The 17,833-nt window shown below is 42.8% G+C and overlaps 1 pseudogene; it reads right to left on the reverse strand.

The window, feature by feature from the left end:
* Positions 1-13,221: 13,221 nt before the first annotated feature.
* LOC122450948 lies at positions 13,222-13,921 on the reverse strand (annotated as a pseudogene).
* Positions 13,922-17,833: the final 3,912 nt, after the last annotated feature.

The following is a 17,833-nucleotide window of genomic DNA, read 5'->3' on the forward strand; positions in this document are numbered from 1 at the left end:
GCTTTGTTCATAGTGATCCTAAGGCCCAGTTGACTTCACATTCCAGGATGTCTGGTGGCTCTAGGTAAGTGATCACATCATCATGGTTATCTGGGTCGTGAAGATCTTTTTTGTATAGTTCTTCTGTATATTCTTGCCACCTCTTCTTAATATCTTCTGCTTCTGTTAGGTCCATACCATTTCTGTCCTTTATTGAGCCTATTTTTGCATGAAAAGTTCCCTTGGTATCTCTAATTTTCTTGAAGAGATTTCTAGTCTTTCCCATTCTATTGTTTTCATCTATTCCTTTGCATTGATCACTGAAGGTGGCTTTCTTATCTCTCCTTGCTATTCTTTGGAACTCTGCATTCAGAAGGGTATATCTTTCCTTTTCTCCTTTGCTTTTCCCTTCTCTTCTTTTCACAGCTATTTGTAAGGCCTCCTCAGACAACTATTTTGCCTTTTTGCATTTCTTTTCCTTGGGGATGGTCTTGATCCCTGCCTCCTGTACAATGTCAGACAGCCTGAGTACTGAATTAAACCTGAGTATTGAGAGTCTTAACCCTTTGGCTGCTGGCTTGTGTGTGTGTGGGGGGGGGGGGTGTTAGTGTCAAGAGGTCCCTGAGTCAGAGCACAGCTGCTATTTACATGAGTATTTCAACATTCTAGCAACTGTATTAGTTGTGTCTGTGTACACCTGCATCACATTATTTCTGTTTATAGCCCAGGCTGCTCCAAGTTATTACAAAAGATACAACAGAAAATGTGATATGGTCCAGATTTTGTATCTCTGCTGTATTTCTTATGCAATTGTGTGATTAATCTCAATGTCTTAGCTTTCGTGTGTAAGATTGTGGGAAACACAGGGATTGTGAAAACTTTCCAGAGGAAGATCTGTCACCAAAAATCTCACTACTCTCCATCATTGTTTGTCTTTGAAACAGTCTCAAAGAATATTTGTCCTGTACCTTCCTAACATGGTCATTAAAAAAGCATACATACTATTTTAGCTGGGTTGAGATTTAAAAGAAGGTATAAGTATAGTCATCATCATTAGTGCATTGTGTTGATGTTAGATATTTTCAGCACCTAATAATGTTCTAAAGCAGTGATTCCCAACCTTTTTGGCACCAGGAACAGATTTAATGGAAGACAATTTTCCACTGGGGTTGGGGTTGGGGATAGTTTGGAGATGTTTCAAGTGCCTTACCTTTATCGTACATTTTATTTCTCTTATTATTAAGCTCCACCTCATATCATCAGGCATTAGATTCCAGAGGTCAGGGACCTCTTTTCTAAAGGGAAGTTCATGTTCCCTCTTTTTTCACCATCCATAAATCAAATATTCTTGATTGGGTAAAAAATATATTCTTCTCATATTTTTTACCACAACAAGAAAAAATAATGATGTTGGCATCTTAGGGTTGATTAGAGTATATTACAAATCCAGGGACGTCTAATACAAGAACATAAATAAGTATGTATATGTATGCAGACTTCTTGTTGTTGTTTAGTTGCTAAGTCGTGTCTGACTCTTTGCGACCCCCATGGACCATAGCCCACCAGGCTCCTCTGTCCATGGGATTTCCCAGGCAAGAATACTGGAGTGGGTTGCCATTTCCTTCTCCAGGGGATCTTCCCAGGAAGATCCTGCATCTCCTGCATTGGCAGGCAGATTCTTTACCACTGAGCCGCCAGGGAAGCCTTATGTATGCAGATACCTATCTTCTAATTGAGACATGACTTGTAAACATCAAGACTCGCATAGTAAGTTGATTAACATATATATATGTATAACATATATATGTGTGTGAGTGTGTGTGTATATATATCTCCTGTATATCCTCTACTTTACTATCATGAAATCTGAGGACACATACTATTTTCACAACTCGTTCTATTTCCTCAGCAGCTGACTTGAAAACAGCTTATCTGCATTAGCCACAAAACCCAAACCCTTAGTTGATAAAGGAGTGAAAAGTAAAACATGTACCAAGGGAGATAAACCTGTTTCTTTATCTCATCCCTCAGTGGCTTGAAAATGTTTCTGAGGGAAGAAAAGGTTGTAGGAATTTGGTTGCACGTGGTAGAGGATGATTTATGAAAGTTCAATTACAGCCTGACCCCATCTGTGGTGTTTGCCAAGAACCAACTGTGAGTGTCTTTGGTAAAGTAGGACAAAAAAAAAAAAAAAACAGCCCTGAATGCATATTGAGCTTCAAAACAAAGAGCAATATAACAGGAGGCTGCCAGATACAAGTCTCCTGAAAGGCCATTATAATTAAAAATATCTGAATAGTATTTCAAATACAATATACAAGGTCATTCCAATAAGAAGGTAACCCAGGCATTGTCAGAAAATGACAAGAATACTCAGGAAGCAAGTGCTTGGAAATAACACTGCACATGAAGTTTCACGGGGTGGTTTTAAAAACTGTGTCAGAAGAAAGGGTATAATTCATCTCCCGTTCTAGTTGTATTGTCATGACAGGAGGTAGGCTGTCACTCAAAGGCTCAGAGACCTGCTATTGCTTCTGCATTGTTTATACCTGCAAGAGATGGTGTGTAATCTAAGTAACATTTTGCAAGTCCCCAAACAAAGTTTTAGAATGGGAAAACTAGACTATTTACTGATTGGTAGGTTAGGAAAGGCAGAAGAAAGAAGCAAGTGCTGAGATGTGTGCTGGGAAATGTCTGTTTAATACAGTCCATCTTCAAACTGTGGTGCTGGAGAAGACTCTTGAGAGCCCCTTGGATAGCAAGAAGATCCAACCAGTCAATCTTAAAGGAAATCAGTCCTGAACGTGCATTGGAAGGACTGATGCTGAAGCTGAAACTCCAATACTTTGGCCACCTGATGCAAAGAGCTGATTCATTGGAAAAGACCCTGATGTTGGGAAAGATTGAAGGCGGGAGGTGAAGGGGGTGATAGAGCATGATATTGTTGGATGGCATCACCAACTCAATGGACATGAGTTGGAGCAAACTCTGGGAGATGGTGAAGGACAGGGAAGCCTGGTGTGCTGCAGTCCATGGGGTTGCAAAGAGCCAGAGATGACTTAGGAACTGACCAAACAGTCTTCTACCTGAACCTATCTTGAGCCACCTAGCAAACAGTTTATGATGTTTTGAGTATCGGGGCTTGAATCAAGATGCCAGATTTCAATTCCAACACCATGTATTTCCTCCACAACAAGGACAATCATTTCCTCCAGAGCTCCACCTACCTGTCTGTAAAATGAAGATAACATACATGTTTTTCCACTGTGAGTTGTAACCAAGTGATTATCTTAGGTGAATAAACCTAACACAAGAAGCAATATAGATTTCAGACACACAGGTGTTGAACACTCCTTGGTGTTTTAAAAGAAAAGATACTCACTTTGAAGAAAAGATGTACAAGGATTTAAAACATCTTGCTGCTGCTGCTAAGTCGCTTCAGTCGTGCCCGACTCTGTGCGACCCCACAGATGGCAGCCCACCAGGCTCCCCTGTCCCTGGGATTCTCCAGGCGAGAACACTGGAGTGGGTTGCCATTTCCTTCTCCAATGCTCGAAAGTGAAAAGTGAAAGTGAAGTCGCTCAGTCGTGTCTGACTCTTAGCGACCCCATGAACTGTAGCCCACCAGGCTCCTCCGTCCATGGGATTCTCCAGGCAAGAGTGGACATCTTACTTAACTACAAATAATATTCCATGGACTTTGGAGGAGGTAAGTCGTTCTCACCAGAAGCATAAGAAAGGCTAAATGCAAGTTTCTTTTTTGGTAGTCTCTCCCTGACAGGAAGCTGTTATCTCTCTTCTTCAAATGCTGCTTAGACCCCTGCAACTTAAATTTAGCTCTCTGGCAGCCTCTCCTTCCTCCTATGGGCTACAAGTGGTGTTAAATGACAGAAAGACGTTAAACAAGATACTTCCCTACACAGCTGCCTTGCCTCTTTGAGTAAGCTCAGTTCTTTATTTAAACAAAAAGAAAGAAATCTGAAGATAAGCCTGTCAGAGTGTTCTGAAATTAACATAACTCAGACCTCCTGCCAGTGTCCTACTTAAAATAGTGAGTTGCCAGCTCGCTGCAAGACTTTGCAAGCAAAGCCCGTGTCTTGAAGTTGGAGCAAGTCTGCAGCGCTTCCCTAGGCACTGGGAGAATTCAGAAAGCGATAAAGGAGAGAGCAACGCCTCCTTGTAAAACTACACATTGAAAAGCTGACATCCTCCCGGCCCTTCCTGTCACAGATGCTAACCACAGGGAAATCATCTCTTTATTTACTGAGCCAGGCTAATAGCTTTACCATCCATGCCCCATTTACTCTTTATAACAATCCCGTCAAAAGCATATTTACACTTCCTGTTTGGATAGAGAATTCCAGTAGAGGCAAGTTAGTAACATGACCAAAGGTCATACAGGTAGCTGGTAACTGTGGTTTCATCTGATCCAAAGTCAGCCTATATAATACAAACAGAGAGGACTAAAAGACAATAGGATGCGGACGGAAGATAGGAACACACTCTGCAAGAAGACTCTGGTGGACTGAATGGTGGCCATCCAGAAGATACGTAAACATCCTAACCCCTGGAATCTGTGAATACGATGTTATTCAGAAGAAGGGTCTTTGCAGATGTAAGGAATTTGAGGAACTTGAGATCATCCTGGACCATGCGTGCGCATGCACACACACACACTCAATTGCGTCCGATCTTTGTGATCCCATGGACTGCAGCCTGCGAGGCTCCTCTGTCCATCGGATTCTCCAGGCAAGAATACTGGAGTGGGTTGCCATTTCCTACCCCAGGGGAATCTTCCTGATCAGGGATCAAATCCATGTCTCTTGTGTCTCCTGCCCTGGCAGACGGATTCTTCACCACTGTGCCACTTGGGTCATCTGGGTGCGACATAAATCCAATGACAAGTCTCCTTATAAAAGAGAAAGGCAGAAGGTGATCTGACACAGAAAGAAGAGGAAAAGACATGGACACAAAGAAAAGGACCTTGCAAAGACAGAGGTAGAGACCAGAGGGGTAATGTCACAAGCCAGAGGAGCTCGGAGCAGCCAGGAGGCGGACAAGGTGAGGAAGGACCTTCTGCAAACTTCAGAGGGAGCACAGCCAGGCTGACAGCTTGATTTCTGACTCTGGACACCAGAGTTGTGAAACAGTGAGTTTCTGTTTTAAATCACCAGGTTTGTGTCAATTTATGACAGCAGCTCTAGCAAAACAATACAGAATTAGACAAAAAATCCTTAGGTTAACACTTTTGGAGGCCCCTATAATTATCATGACTAGATTATAAGAGACACCACCTTGCTTCTCTTTGTATCTCTTACATTCATGATACTCACCTGTAGCTCAGTGAATATTTGTTGTGTTGGCCCACGGAAGCAGCTGAAAGTGTGGCAAGCGGGAGCCAGCAGCGTCTCCAAGCCTGGCATCATCTGAGGGCAGGCGGAGGAGACTGTGGCAAGTCAGCCCCTTCCAAAGGGCAGATCAGATTGAAATCAGCCAGGTGGCTCTTTGAGATTGAGAAAAAGGATCAGGAACCCCGTCCTTATTTTGGGAGATATAGAGGAGGCTCTTCCCAGATGGCTCAGAGTGGTAAAGAATCCATCTGCCAGTACAGGAGATGCAGGGGACACAGGTTCGATCCCTGGGTTGGGAAGATCCTTGGAGGAAGAAATGGCAACCCACTCCAGTATTCTTGCCTGGAAAATCGCATGGGCAGAGGAGCCTGGTGGGCTATAGTCCATGGGGTCACTAAGAGTCAGACACAGCGAGCACACATGGCTGAGAGGAGGCCCCAGGGTATTCAGAGCAAATTCATGTCTTCAGTCCTCATCTAATCAGAACACTGTCAGGGAGATGGAGATAGATTCCCAAATGTTTTAAATTGGAAAAAAAAAAAAAAAGAATAAATCAGAGGCCCTTCTATCATCATTCATTTTTATTTTAAAAATAAATTCATTATTAAAGATACACAAAGGAATGCAGTAACATCTCCTTCCCCCATCACCCATTCATTCACTGACCAAACATTTGTCGAGTGACTACCATGCATGCTCTTCTCATGTTTTCCAACTGTACATTCATATTCTTTGAGGATAAGACCAGATTTATCTGTTCTGTTCCCATTTCTCTACCTCTAGTATTTTTCCTGTAATTTTTTTTTTTTTTGTCTTTGACAGGTGTCTTGCCATCTCGCCCTTGAGTTAGTATATCTGCTGCTCCCTTCTTATTTGCAGAGGTGATGTTTCTTGTCTTTAAGTTTTTGGCTGAAGGTTCACATTTTTTACCTGTTCTGTGGCAGCATTTTTCTGGCGAGTGTTCTTTGCTGGTAACTTTATTCTTCTTTTTCACGTATTTTTCTTAAAGTGTCTTTGCGTTGCTGTTGTACCATGTTACATCTTTTAAGTGGGTTGAACTTTTCTGGACTAGGCATTTAAGAAAGTTCCTGTGAGGAAAGAGGACAGATCAGAGTAGCTTGCAGGTGTTTCAATCCAGAGAACCTTCTGCTGCTTCTACAGAAATCTGATTGCTTCCTGCAAATATGACGCCTCCATTGCATTCTTTGTGTACATTCCTGCTTCTGCCTGTTTCAATCACCTGCTTTTCAAAGTCAAAGTTTAGAAGCATTTTTCTTGCCAGCCCTGACACCAGATTTCTACACTTACTACAGCAAACAGCCATGCAGCTTTTTTACTACATGACAAAGCTCTTCCCTCCCCCAAAAATGTGTTTTTGCAAATTCCTTCTGCAACCCACCATTGCCAGGCCATCTCGGTGTACCTCTGGACTTTATGCTAGATATAGTCTAACCAATCTCAGGTTTAGCAGTCATTTCACATGTGTCAGGGTCTGCAGATTATTGTTGTTCTTCAGTTTCCCAGTTGTGTCTGACTCTTCGCAACCCCACGGACTGCAGCACACCAGGCCTCCCTGTCCCTCACCATCTCCTGGAGTTTGCCCAAGTTTTTGTTCATTGCATCAGTGATGCCGTCCAGCCATCTCATCCTCTGATGCCCTCTTCTCCTTCTGCCCTCAATCTTGCCCAGCATCAGGGTCTTTTCCAGTGAGTTGTCTGCAGATTATCTGTGTCCTACTTCATGGAAGACAGAGTCTGAGAGGCTTTTTAAAAAATTTTACCTGTTGCTTTTAGATGATTTCTAGGACAGGAGGGTAAACATCTGGTGTAGAAAGCCACATAAAATGGGCTATTTCAGCACTATTTTTTTTTCCTCAAAATGACAGCCTTGAACTGAAAGGAATACTTTTAGCACAACCAAATTTTCGGAACTTGGAGTATATTTTAATTCTGTATGTTACATTCATGCTGGCCTATGAATGAGGTATTTGAGTGTGATATAATTAGGACTGGTTATTCTTTCTTGGTTTTCCAAACTTTCTGTCATGACTGTCTTACCCTCAACACATACACCTATTCACACACACACAGGAGAGGACGCTATAGAAAGTTTAAATAAGTAAGCACAAAAAAATGTCCTTTGAAGACTTCCCTGGTGGAACAGTGGATGAGAATCCAGCGGCCAGTGGAGGGGACACAGGTTTGATCCCTGGTCCAGGAAGATTCCACATACCATGGAGAAACTACTGCCCTCGCTCCAGAGCCCATGAGCTGCAACTACCGAAGCCAGCACGCTTAGAGCCTGGGCGTCACAGCAAGAGAAGCCACTGCAATGAGAGGCCTGCGCACCTCAACCAAGAGTGGCCCCTGCTCACCTCAACTAGAGAAAGCCCTCAAGCAGCAATGAAGACCCAATGCAACCAAAAATAAAAAAAAAAACAACAACAAAAATTTTTTTAATGTCCCCTGGGTTTGACAATGAAGAAAGCATCCATGCCTTGACTAAACTGAGTTTGTGGGCAGAAATCAGAATTGTGAGTTGAATGGATTGAGAAGTGAGCAGAAGTTCTTAAAATAAGGAGTTAGGACTATTTCAAGATACCTTATCCCCAGCTTTCCTGAGATACAATTGACATACAGGGATGAATAAGTTTAAAGGTACACAATGTGTTGATGGGATACACATGCATTACAAAACCACTACCAGGATCGAGTTAGTTAGCACCTCCATTGGGTCACATAATGACACTTGGCATGAACTGAAGGAAAGTTTTACAGGATCAGACAGAAAGGCAGGGCTAAGAAACTCTATATTTAGATCTTCTTAAGAAGCTTGTTTAGAGAGTGATGTCACAAGCTTCAGAAGTCCCGTCCTTGAAGGTGGGGGTAGACAGCAAGGAGGAGGAACTGAATCTGTGTCAGAGCAGAGCCATTCAAAGCCCTGATTCTGGAGTCAGAGTGCTTGACTCTGATCCAGTTGTTAATTCGTGTTGGCTCTGTGACTTGGCATGACCTTAGTCTCCTTGATCTAAAATGATCCCTTTAGTCTCCTTGATCTGAAATGATCCCCTAATCTAAATATAAAAAAGCCCAGACCTTTGTCCTGAGCTCCAATCCCCATCTATTAGATAATTTACCCTAAATGTCCTCCGAGGTATCTCCAAGTTAACATGTCCAAAACTTAGTATCTGTCCAATCCACAAGCTTAGTATTCCCTTACCATTTTTATTCTTTAGGGATCAAACCACCATCTACCTACAAACCCAAGCCAAAAAGGCTATGCCCATCCCAAATGCCTTCATTTCCTTCACATCTAACATCTCATTGTGATCAGCTCTATCAATTTCACCTCTTAATTTCACCTGTAGTACTTATGCCCTCCTTTCCTACCTTACCACTGCTATCTCAAAGTAGGTTTTCATCAACTCTTACCTAGACTTCGGCATTCCTCTGCCCAGCACCCACACACTTAGCCTGGAACCAGAAATCCCTAGTCCAGATTCAGGAAACAAGTTCCTGGGGGGGTGGGGGGGGTGGCCAAAAGCAGGAACAGCCGTCCATTGGCTAGAATTTGGCTCAGTCAGCACCTGCAATTAATGTTCTCGGTTTGGGAGGAGGGAGGGAGGGGCACTTAGGTTATCCTAGGCTGTCACCATAGTAACCAGACTTGGTGGGTGGGGCCGCCCCTTCACTCTCCTTGCAGGAGGGGTGGAAATAATCTGGGTCTGCCTTACTTTCAACTAGTTAATGAACCTAATCGACTGGAACTTCTATATCAGAAAAGTCTAAAGCGAATGGGGGAGAGGCCAGAGAGCCTATGTGTGTTAGTCGCTCAGTCCTGCCCAACTCTTTGCGATACCATGGACTGCAGCCCTCATGGCTCCTTCTTCTGTGGGATTATCCAGGCAAGGATACTGGAGTGGGTTGCCATTTGCTTCTCCAGAGAGCCTATAGAGACCCCCAAATATCCTGCCCTTGGCAGGGGTTTCCTCAGGATAAAAGAATAAAAATGATCTCAGCCTCTTCTCTTGCCCACACCCCATCCTTGAATCTATTCTCCATGTGAGCTGTGCTTAGCTGGTTCTGACTCTGCAACCCCATGGACTGTAGCCCTCCACACTCCTCTGTCCATGGGAATTCTCCAGACAAGAATACTGGAGTGGATTGCCGTGCCCTCCTTCAGGGGATCTTCCCAACCCAGGGATCAGACCCCGGTCTTCCACATCGCAGGTGGACTCTTTACTGACTGAGCATCAGGAAAACCCCAAAATACTGGAGTGGGTAGCCTATCCCTTCTCCAGAGCATCTTCCCTGCCCAGGAATCGAAAGAGGTCCCCTGCATTGCAGGCGGATTCTTTGCCAGCTGAGCTACCAGGGAAGCCCCTATTCTTCATACCACTGACAAAGTGAATGTATTAAAATGCAATTCTGATCATGCCATTCTTCAGGTTAAAGCTTTACAACATTTGGATAAAATCTACATTTCTTATCAGGGCTTTCAAGTTCCTCCACAATCTGATCCTACTTATCTCTCCAGCTACAAACGTCACTGTACTTCCTTCTCTGGTTTCCACTGCAGCAGAAGTTAGCAGTGCTCTTAAGAGGAGAACCCCTTTTGTTTAGAGAGACTTTATTATGCTGCTTGAATATACAGAGGCCATGACACCAAGGGTGGGGAATAAGGAGGTGAAGACCAAGGGAACTAGGGACTTGCCTGGTGGTCCAGCAGCTAAGACGCTGTGCTCCTAAAGCAGGGGGCCCAGGTTCAATCACTCGTGAGAGAACTGGATCTCACATGCCGCAACTAAAGATCCCGTGTGCCACAACTAAGACAACTGAGATGCAGTATAGCCAAATATTAAATGTAAGTACTTTTAAAAAGACAAAGGGAGCAAGTGCCCATGTCGAGGGGCAGGTGACAGTTTGGAGATCAGAGTGGCCAAGGCAGGGTGAAGAATGGGTGGAGGAGAGTCAGAGGGGAAACAGTTGGGGGCCTAACAAGGGCAGAGCATGAGAAGACCCTGCAGACCATTGCAAGGATTTTGACTTTTGCTTCGAAGCAAAAAAACATAGAAAAATTTTCAGCAAAGTGATATAATCTGACTTAGGTTTTTAAAGGATCTGACTAATGTTGGGAATGGACCAGACAAGAGTGAAAGCAGGGAGACCAGTTAAGGAGACAATGCAATGATTGACAGAAGAGCCGATGGTGGCTTGAAAGCTACTAGGTGAGTGAAGATGGGGAGGCTAATGTCAGTAAAGATGGTGAGAAGTGGTCACATTTTGGATACATCCATGCACACTCTTACTTGAAAAGATTCCTATGATAGACCACTAAACTCTGTTTACATTGAGTGGAGGGGGAAGTACATCATTTCCTTTGGTTCTTAAAAGAAAGACGACCCCATCAGTCTGGAGTTTGTAGGGAAACTCTTCAGGGAAACACTTCAGTAACACATGCTATTTCCTTCTCCGTACTTTGAATCTAAGAGCTTCTCTCTGGGGCTTACTCTCTCGCCCAGCTCCTCCCACTGGACAATAACCCATCATGCTCAGCTCAAGCAGCATCTTCGTTTTAAGGCCTTCCCTAATCCCAAAGATATTACTATGACCTCAGATACATCGTTATTATAACCCTTATGTCATAATGATAACACCCAATTGCTCACTTTCTCCACGTCCTACTGTGAGGTTCATTAGGGCAGACACTAGTCAGATTTATCTCTTGACACCCATCCCCTGCATAGCACACACGTGGTGCTTAGTGACTACATGGGTGCACAAGACATCACCTAGTAAGGTAGAGATAGGTGGTACCAGCGGAACTCAGAGACGGGGGTATTACAGAGCTCAGTGGTTTATAATCCCTATCCCTAAGGATCACATTATCTTAAATCACACGAGGATCACCTGTGGAGCTTTAAACACAACAGCCCGTGCAGAGCTGTAATACACCCAGAGATGGGCATCAGTTCAGTTCAGTTCAGTTGCTCAGTCATGTCCGACTCTGCGACCCCGTGAACCGCAACACGCCAGGCCTCCCTGTCCATCACCAACTCCCGGAGTCCACCCAAACCCATGTCCACTGAGTCAGTGATGCCATCCAACCATCTCATCCTCTGTCGTCCCCTTCTCCTCCTGCCCTCAATCTTTCCCAGCATCAGGGTCTTTTCAAATGAGTCAGCTCTTTGGTTTTAGAAAAGGCAGAGGAGCCAGAGATCAAATTGCTAACATCCGCTGGATCATCAAAAAAAAAAAAAAAGCGAGAGAGATGGGCATAGTACTATCTTATCCAGTGGTGAAGAAAGCCCTCCCAGATGGTGCTAGTGGTAAAGAGCCCACCTGCCAATTCAGGTTAGATTTAAGAGACACGGGTTCAATCCCTGGTCAGGAAGATATCCTGGAGGAAGGCACAGCAATCCACTCCAGCATTCTTGCCTGTCTCCTCCTACCATGGACAGAGGAGCCTGGTGGGCTACAGTCCACAGGGTCACACAGAGTCGGACATGACTGAAGCAATATAGCATGCTTGCACACATGCAGTGGTGAAGAAAGACAGACAAGACTGAGCATGGTGATTCGTCTCCTATCACCCTTTGCAGCTTATAAAAGACTTTGGATTACACTGCTAATTCTCACACCAAGTCCAGGACAAAGAAGATTTATACAGGTAGAAACAGCAAAAATTAAACGAATCGTCTCAGCATAGGCAAAGCTTCTCCTCTATATGCACTCGTGTTCAATCATACATCTTCCAAAATAGGAAGAAAAAGGCTTCTGCAGTTGCAATTCCAGGTTCATCCAAACTATAAAGGAAAGGAGTAAAAACTGAAGGCAAATGATAGCAAGCTTTGACTATGACGCTAAGACCTTTTAACTTTTCCTGGATGGTATTGGGAAGCGGTTAGAGTGTTTTGATCAGCTGAGTGAGACATGAATTGAGTTTTAAGGTAAACAAGGGAGATGTGTACAGATGGATTTGCATAGAACAAAATGAGGAGTGAGATATATTAAGGAGCTATCGCACTAATTAAGTGGGGGATGGTCAGACCAAACCAGCTGTTGATTTCACTTTACTTTCACTGAACTGTAGGTTGACTCTATGATACTGAAAGATCAGGGCAATTAGAAATATTATACTTTAATGGGTATTGTCAGTTCAGGGTGTTATTCAATTTAATGAGATACACTTCTAAATTGTGCAGTTTGGAGTTAATAGATTAAGCATGAATTGAACCAAGTTAGCGTTAATAACATAGTGAAGACTGAACAACTATTATTCAAAGAAGAGTGAATTTAGTCATAATTACAAGGCCAGTTTCTGAGACACCACCGTTTAGACTTACTATCATAAGCATTTATGTGTTTGTTTCCTAAATTAAACCAATATGGCTATAGTTTGATCATGGTTTTTGTGACATGCGTCCTTTAAAGTTTTCTTTGGTCTCTGGCAATGTATGTAAAGTATTGTTTATGATGTAAAAGTTTATGCAGTATTATAAGTACTGAGGTTTGATGTGTTGCCTGTGAATCAAGCTCATTTATTTAGAAGGTGGCATCATTTGCCTCAGTAAGAGTGTAAAGAACATTGTGAACCACTTCCACATGGCGTTCTTATGCAGTGTATCAGGCACCGTGTTAATTGCTTCACAAACAATCTCATATGAACACACAAACAGTGCTGGGCAAAGGCATGTTTCTGCCATTTTCAGAAAAGGCAACTGAGTCTCAGAGAAGTCAACTTTCCTGGTACACAGATCCTGAATGGAGATCCAGAATGCAAAAACAATCTGTCTGAACCCATACCTGGGCTACTGGTCACCACACCCTCGAGACCTGCATGTGGAGTGTCTACTGGCCCCCACAGCCTCTAGAAGCTAGCAGCAGGGTTGTCAGCCCTGATGGTGGGTTAGGTTCCCTACCCAAGCAAGACCCGTCTCCAGAGACAGCTCGGTGCAATTCCCCCCCCCCCCAATAATTTTATCTTTGTGTACAGATTTGTTCAATAAGCACTGAATTTCTAGGACAAGTTCAAATAACCAAAGGGCCTTTATCAGTAGTTTATATTATCTCAACCCAAAGTATGCTGCAAACCCAGGCTGGAGCCAAATGGGAAATAACGTCTTTCTAAAGATAGGCTTAGAAATCCTCATCTAATCATTTAAGATGTTTCCTTTCTCGGGTAGCCCAGGCTGAGTTACACCTGGCTGCTAGGCCACCATTCACAGGGTTAGCCAAGAAAACAGGCCACCAAAAACAAGACCACCCCATCCACCTCATGTTATGGCACAGGTTTCACAATGCAAATCACCTGTATTCAAAGGTAAACTAACAGAACTCTGTAAGATACACATGCCGTCAAAAGTGGGATCACTGCCATTGGTGAGGCGGCAGCTACAGGAGCCTGTGCCACATGTAAGATACATTGAAAAAGACTAGCTGCTATTGGGCCACAGAGAGCAGTATTAAGTCCAATATATGCTGTTCTATTTCAAGCAGATTCCTTTCTGCTTCTGGAAGTTGGTTAATTTTTCTGGTTATGATAGCCGTTAAGTTCTCCTTAACAATATCATCTGCTTCATGGGTTTCCATTTATTGCAACCCTTTTCCCAGAATGCCAGTACCTTACTAGCTCTCCTCGCAGCAGTTGCTGCCTCCTCTGGTCTTCAAAGCCACCACGAGAGTTCCCTCTGCCCTTTGTGCTCCTGGGTGTAGCCATTTTGACTTCGCTCTAGTTTTCAAAGCTTCACAGGTCATCCTAATATGCTTAAGACCCTAATGTGATCCTCAGTGATTGGAAACCACTGAGCTCCATATTCCAGGAGTTTCCAGGAAGGCACCTGTGCTCAAGTCTTTGGTCATTACTACCAAGTAACTGAGACCTCATCTGACCCCCGACCAGGCTGAGGGAAACCTTTCAGACACTGCCTTAAAGGCCTCACTATAAATTACCTTAAAATAAAACACTATAAATAAGCACTCGCTTTGCAGCCTCCAGTCCCTACCAGTCACCCCACTTGACCCTCCCACCTGAAGATGCACCCTGACCAGGGGTTCAGTATCACTCCTGTCCTGGGTCACACAGAATTATCTACGGAGCTTTAATTCTTTAACTCCATGGCTCAACCTCAAGATGATAACAATAGCTGCTTATCAAGCTTGCACGTGCCAGGCATGGTGTTCAGTGCTTCACGTGTGTTACTCTTAATTCTCACACCGACTCTGTGAGGTAGAGTCTCTGATACTCATGAAAAAACTGAATCTTGGAAAAATTAGATAACATGCTAACCTGCAGTCTGGATTTTCACCTGGTCCTTACCCAACCACAGGGCTCATGTTCTCGGCTCCCCTCACTGCTCCACGTCTCCACATAGACGCCCCAGCGCTTCTGCAACTTCAGAGGGAAACTCCTTCTCACCACAAATCCTCCCCACCTCCAGTCCTTTCCCAGCTAATGCCACCTCCTTACACCTGTCACTCAAACTGAAGCTTCTAGATCATTCCCCAACACCCATGGCAACTAGTGAGTCTGCTGTGACCCTCAATGTCTCCCAGACCTTCTTCCGTTCTTTCAGATCCTTCTCTAAGAACCATTCTTTATGGTTCCTTCCAAGATTATTTTCATAACCCCTGTAAACAATCTCCCTATCCTAGTCTAGTCTTTTTCAAATCTACACCCCACTTCGCTGGTTTTTGATTTGACCATTTGGTAATGCGAATTTGATATCACATTGAGGTTTAAAATTTTTTAATGATGCATTGAGTCTCATTTGATAAAATACTGATTCTTTAGCAAGGTGTTCTTCAAAATATAGCTCCAACTTATTTCTCAAATGCGCCCTGGCCTCTTGTCCTTACCCCATAAACACTGTATGTTCTTCTCTAAAGTTCAAAAACTGGGGGCACACAGAATCTGGTCCAAGAACTGTGTAGGTTCACTTTGTACTATATTGTGTGTAAGTTGTGTGTATTAATCATCACCATGTAAAGAATTCTTCACCATGTGAAGAATTGGGAGAGTGCATGTAAAAACCCAGATGTCTTCTCTTGAGACATTACTTCACCAGTTTCCCATGGCCTCACACCCACAGTTGCGCTCCAACCCAACTTAGCTCATGTGTTAAATGACCTGTGTGATCCTCCAGGTGTTTGAGGTTATGGCTGTATGCTGGGCATGAGAAGGTCTCAAGGCACACCATAACTTCATAACTTTGTTCACAGCACTTCTTCAGGTTGGAGTGCCCTTTCTCCCCCTGGTAAGGTTTTATTTTGAGGGGCTCAGATAAAGGACCACCATTTCTGTGAAGTCTTCCCAATAAAATCATTCACCTGTGCTCAATAAAGCTTTCTATTTCTAATGTTTAGTTGCTCAGTCATGTCTGACTCTTTGTGACCACATGAACTATAGCCCACCAGGCTCCCCTGTCCATGGGGTTCTTCAGGCAAGAATGCTGGAGTGGGTTTCTAATTCCTTATGTAGGGGATCTTCTGACTCAGGGACTGAACCTGCATCTCCTGCACTGGTAGGTGGATTCTTTACCACTGAGCCCACCTGAGAAGCCCCATTTCTAATGCAGCTCTCCCCAAACTGTTAAAGGCAGTTGTATGCACAACTCTCTCCTGGCTAGACGGGAAGACTTTGAAAGTAAGTTCTGCTTTGATCTTCACACCCTTCCTCACACGGACCACCATCAGGTGGTCCCTTATATTCTTTCCATGAGCACTGAGTTAAGTAAATTCAGTTGAAATCAAAAGCCTTTTTTTGATGTCCATTAAAGTCTTTTCATTCCCACTTTTCTGTAACTAAACAAGAAAAGGACTTATTTATTTACATAGAAAGGATCAATGAAATTATTATTTCATATGAACTTTGAGCAAATGTGGGTTTCTAAAGTTTCTTTAGTAAGATTATATCGCTGGTGATGATAGCTGACTTTACCTGATTTCTAAGCATATCATGAAGAGAAGTGTATAAATATTAACTCCCTCCTTTCCCTAGTATCACCCATATCATCAAATAATAATTAATATTTTTTATAAAACACATTCACACCACAAATTTCTTAGGTGGTAAATAATTAATCAGGTCTACATCTTCACCTAGTTTCTAATCTCATGTCTTATAGGAAACTCACAATGTAAACTACTTAGTACACTATATCTTTGTCTTTTTTTATAGTCATTTCTTTTATACCTTCTTTTAAAGCAGAAGAATATTGAACTCAAGAATCTAGATCTAGGTTGAGAAGGAAGATAAAACATTTCTTATAAGAGACGTAGTAGGTAGCATACAGACCTTTCTGTAGGGAAGGAATGCCCAAAGCAGACATGAGGAGGAAAGCGATTTTACACTCTCTTCTGAAGAAGCATAAATGAAGAACCACAGGAATGAAGGACCACAGTTGCCGTGGAAGTAAAATCTCAGAAGGAATGACCAGATTCTTTTAGGAGTTCCCTGGTTTTTGCCAAGACTATCTGCTGACAGCTGTAAGCCCCAGGCAGCCAGCTGCAATGCCCATTAATATGTGAAAGACTATTAACATTTTGCTGTTTTCATTCTCCCCCTTTAAGAAGTGAATATGGAACAGGTGTGGACAGGGAAGCAGAAAAGTTCCTTTGAGAGTGATAAATCAGCCTGATCCTGGGTTGAGTGCATGGATGTCTCTGAGGAACCCCATTCCTTTCCCAAGGCATTCCAAGTGGGTGAAGGGAATCTAATAGGAACCAAACAGCCTGCAGTGTGTCTACATTCCAAGAAAGAATGCCAGAAGTTTCAGACTCAGATCGAAATCTTTGTCATAGTTTTCTCTTCATGTGATCCAGTTTCCTCTTAATTAATCAACTGGGATTTTGTCTCTGCATTGTTGGACCACAGTTAACATTATCAGATGCTGTTGAACTGTGAAAACATCTGACAGATTTCTAGATAGAGTATTAAGTCATCTTCCCAATTGTCTTAATCTTAGGAGGTAGATGACCTACAGGACGAAAAATTGACAACATTTAAAAAAATAAATTTGTCTCAGTTTCAGAAGTAATTACAGTTCTTACCTTTTTTAATGCTCTTGGACAGCAATCTTCAGTTAGTGTGTTTAACTGCATGTCAAGATTGGAGGAAAGTATAAAAATCTATAGAACTGTGGTATGAAAAAAAATTCTACTTGTCTTACTTTAAGAAATACTCAATGCTGACCCCTGCACATTTTTATCTGGTTTAGGACACGTCCTAGATAGTTCTTTCTCTGTACAAATGACCCATCTATCCAGTCCTATTAAAAAAAAAAAAACAAAACTATATTCCAGTCTTTGCTCTCAGAAATGAAAGTATGGCTTTTTCTGCATGAACCTAAATTTATGCCAAGGAAGTTTGTGTTATTAAAAACAAACAGCCAAGTGAGGCTTGCTTCTGATAACATTTACTTTGTCTTTAAATAGTCTTATTTAACAAAATATTTGAAAAGATTTGTTGCAATAGCAGTCTCTGAAGTTCATTGTGTTTGTAGG

Source organism: Cervus canadensis, chromosome 12 (genome assembly GCF_019320065.1).
Source record: "Cervus canadensis isolate Bull #8, Minnesota chromosome 12, ASM1932006v1, whole genome shotgun sequence".
Classification (NCBI taxonomy): domain Eukaryota; kingdom Metazoa; phylum Chordata; class Mammalia; order Artiodactyla; family Cervidae; genus Cervus; species Cervus canadensis.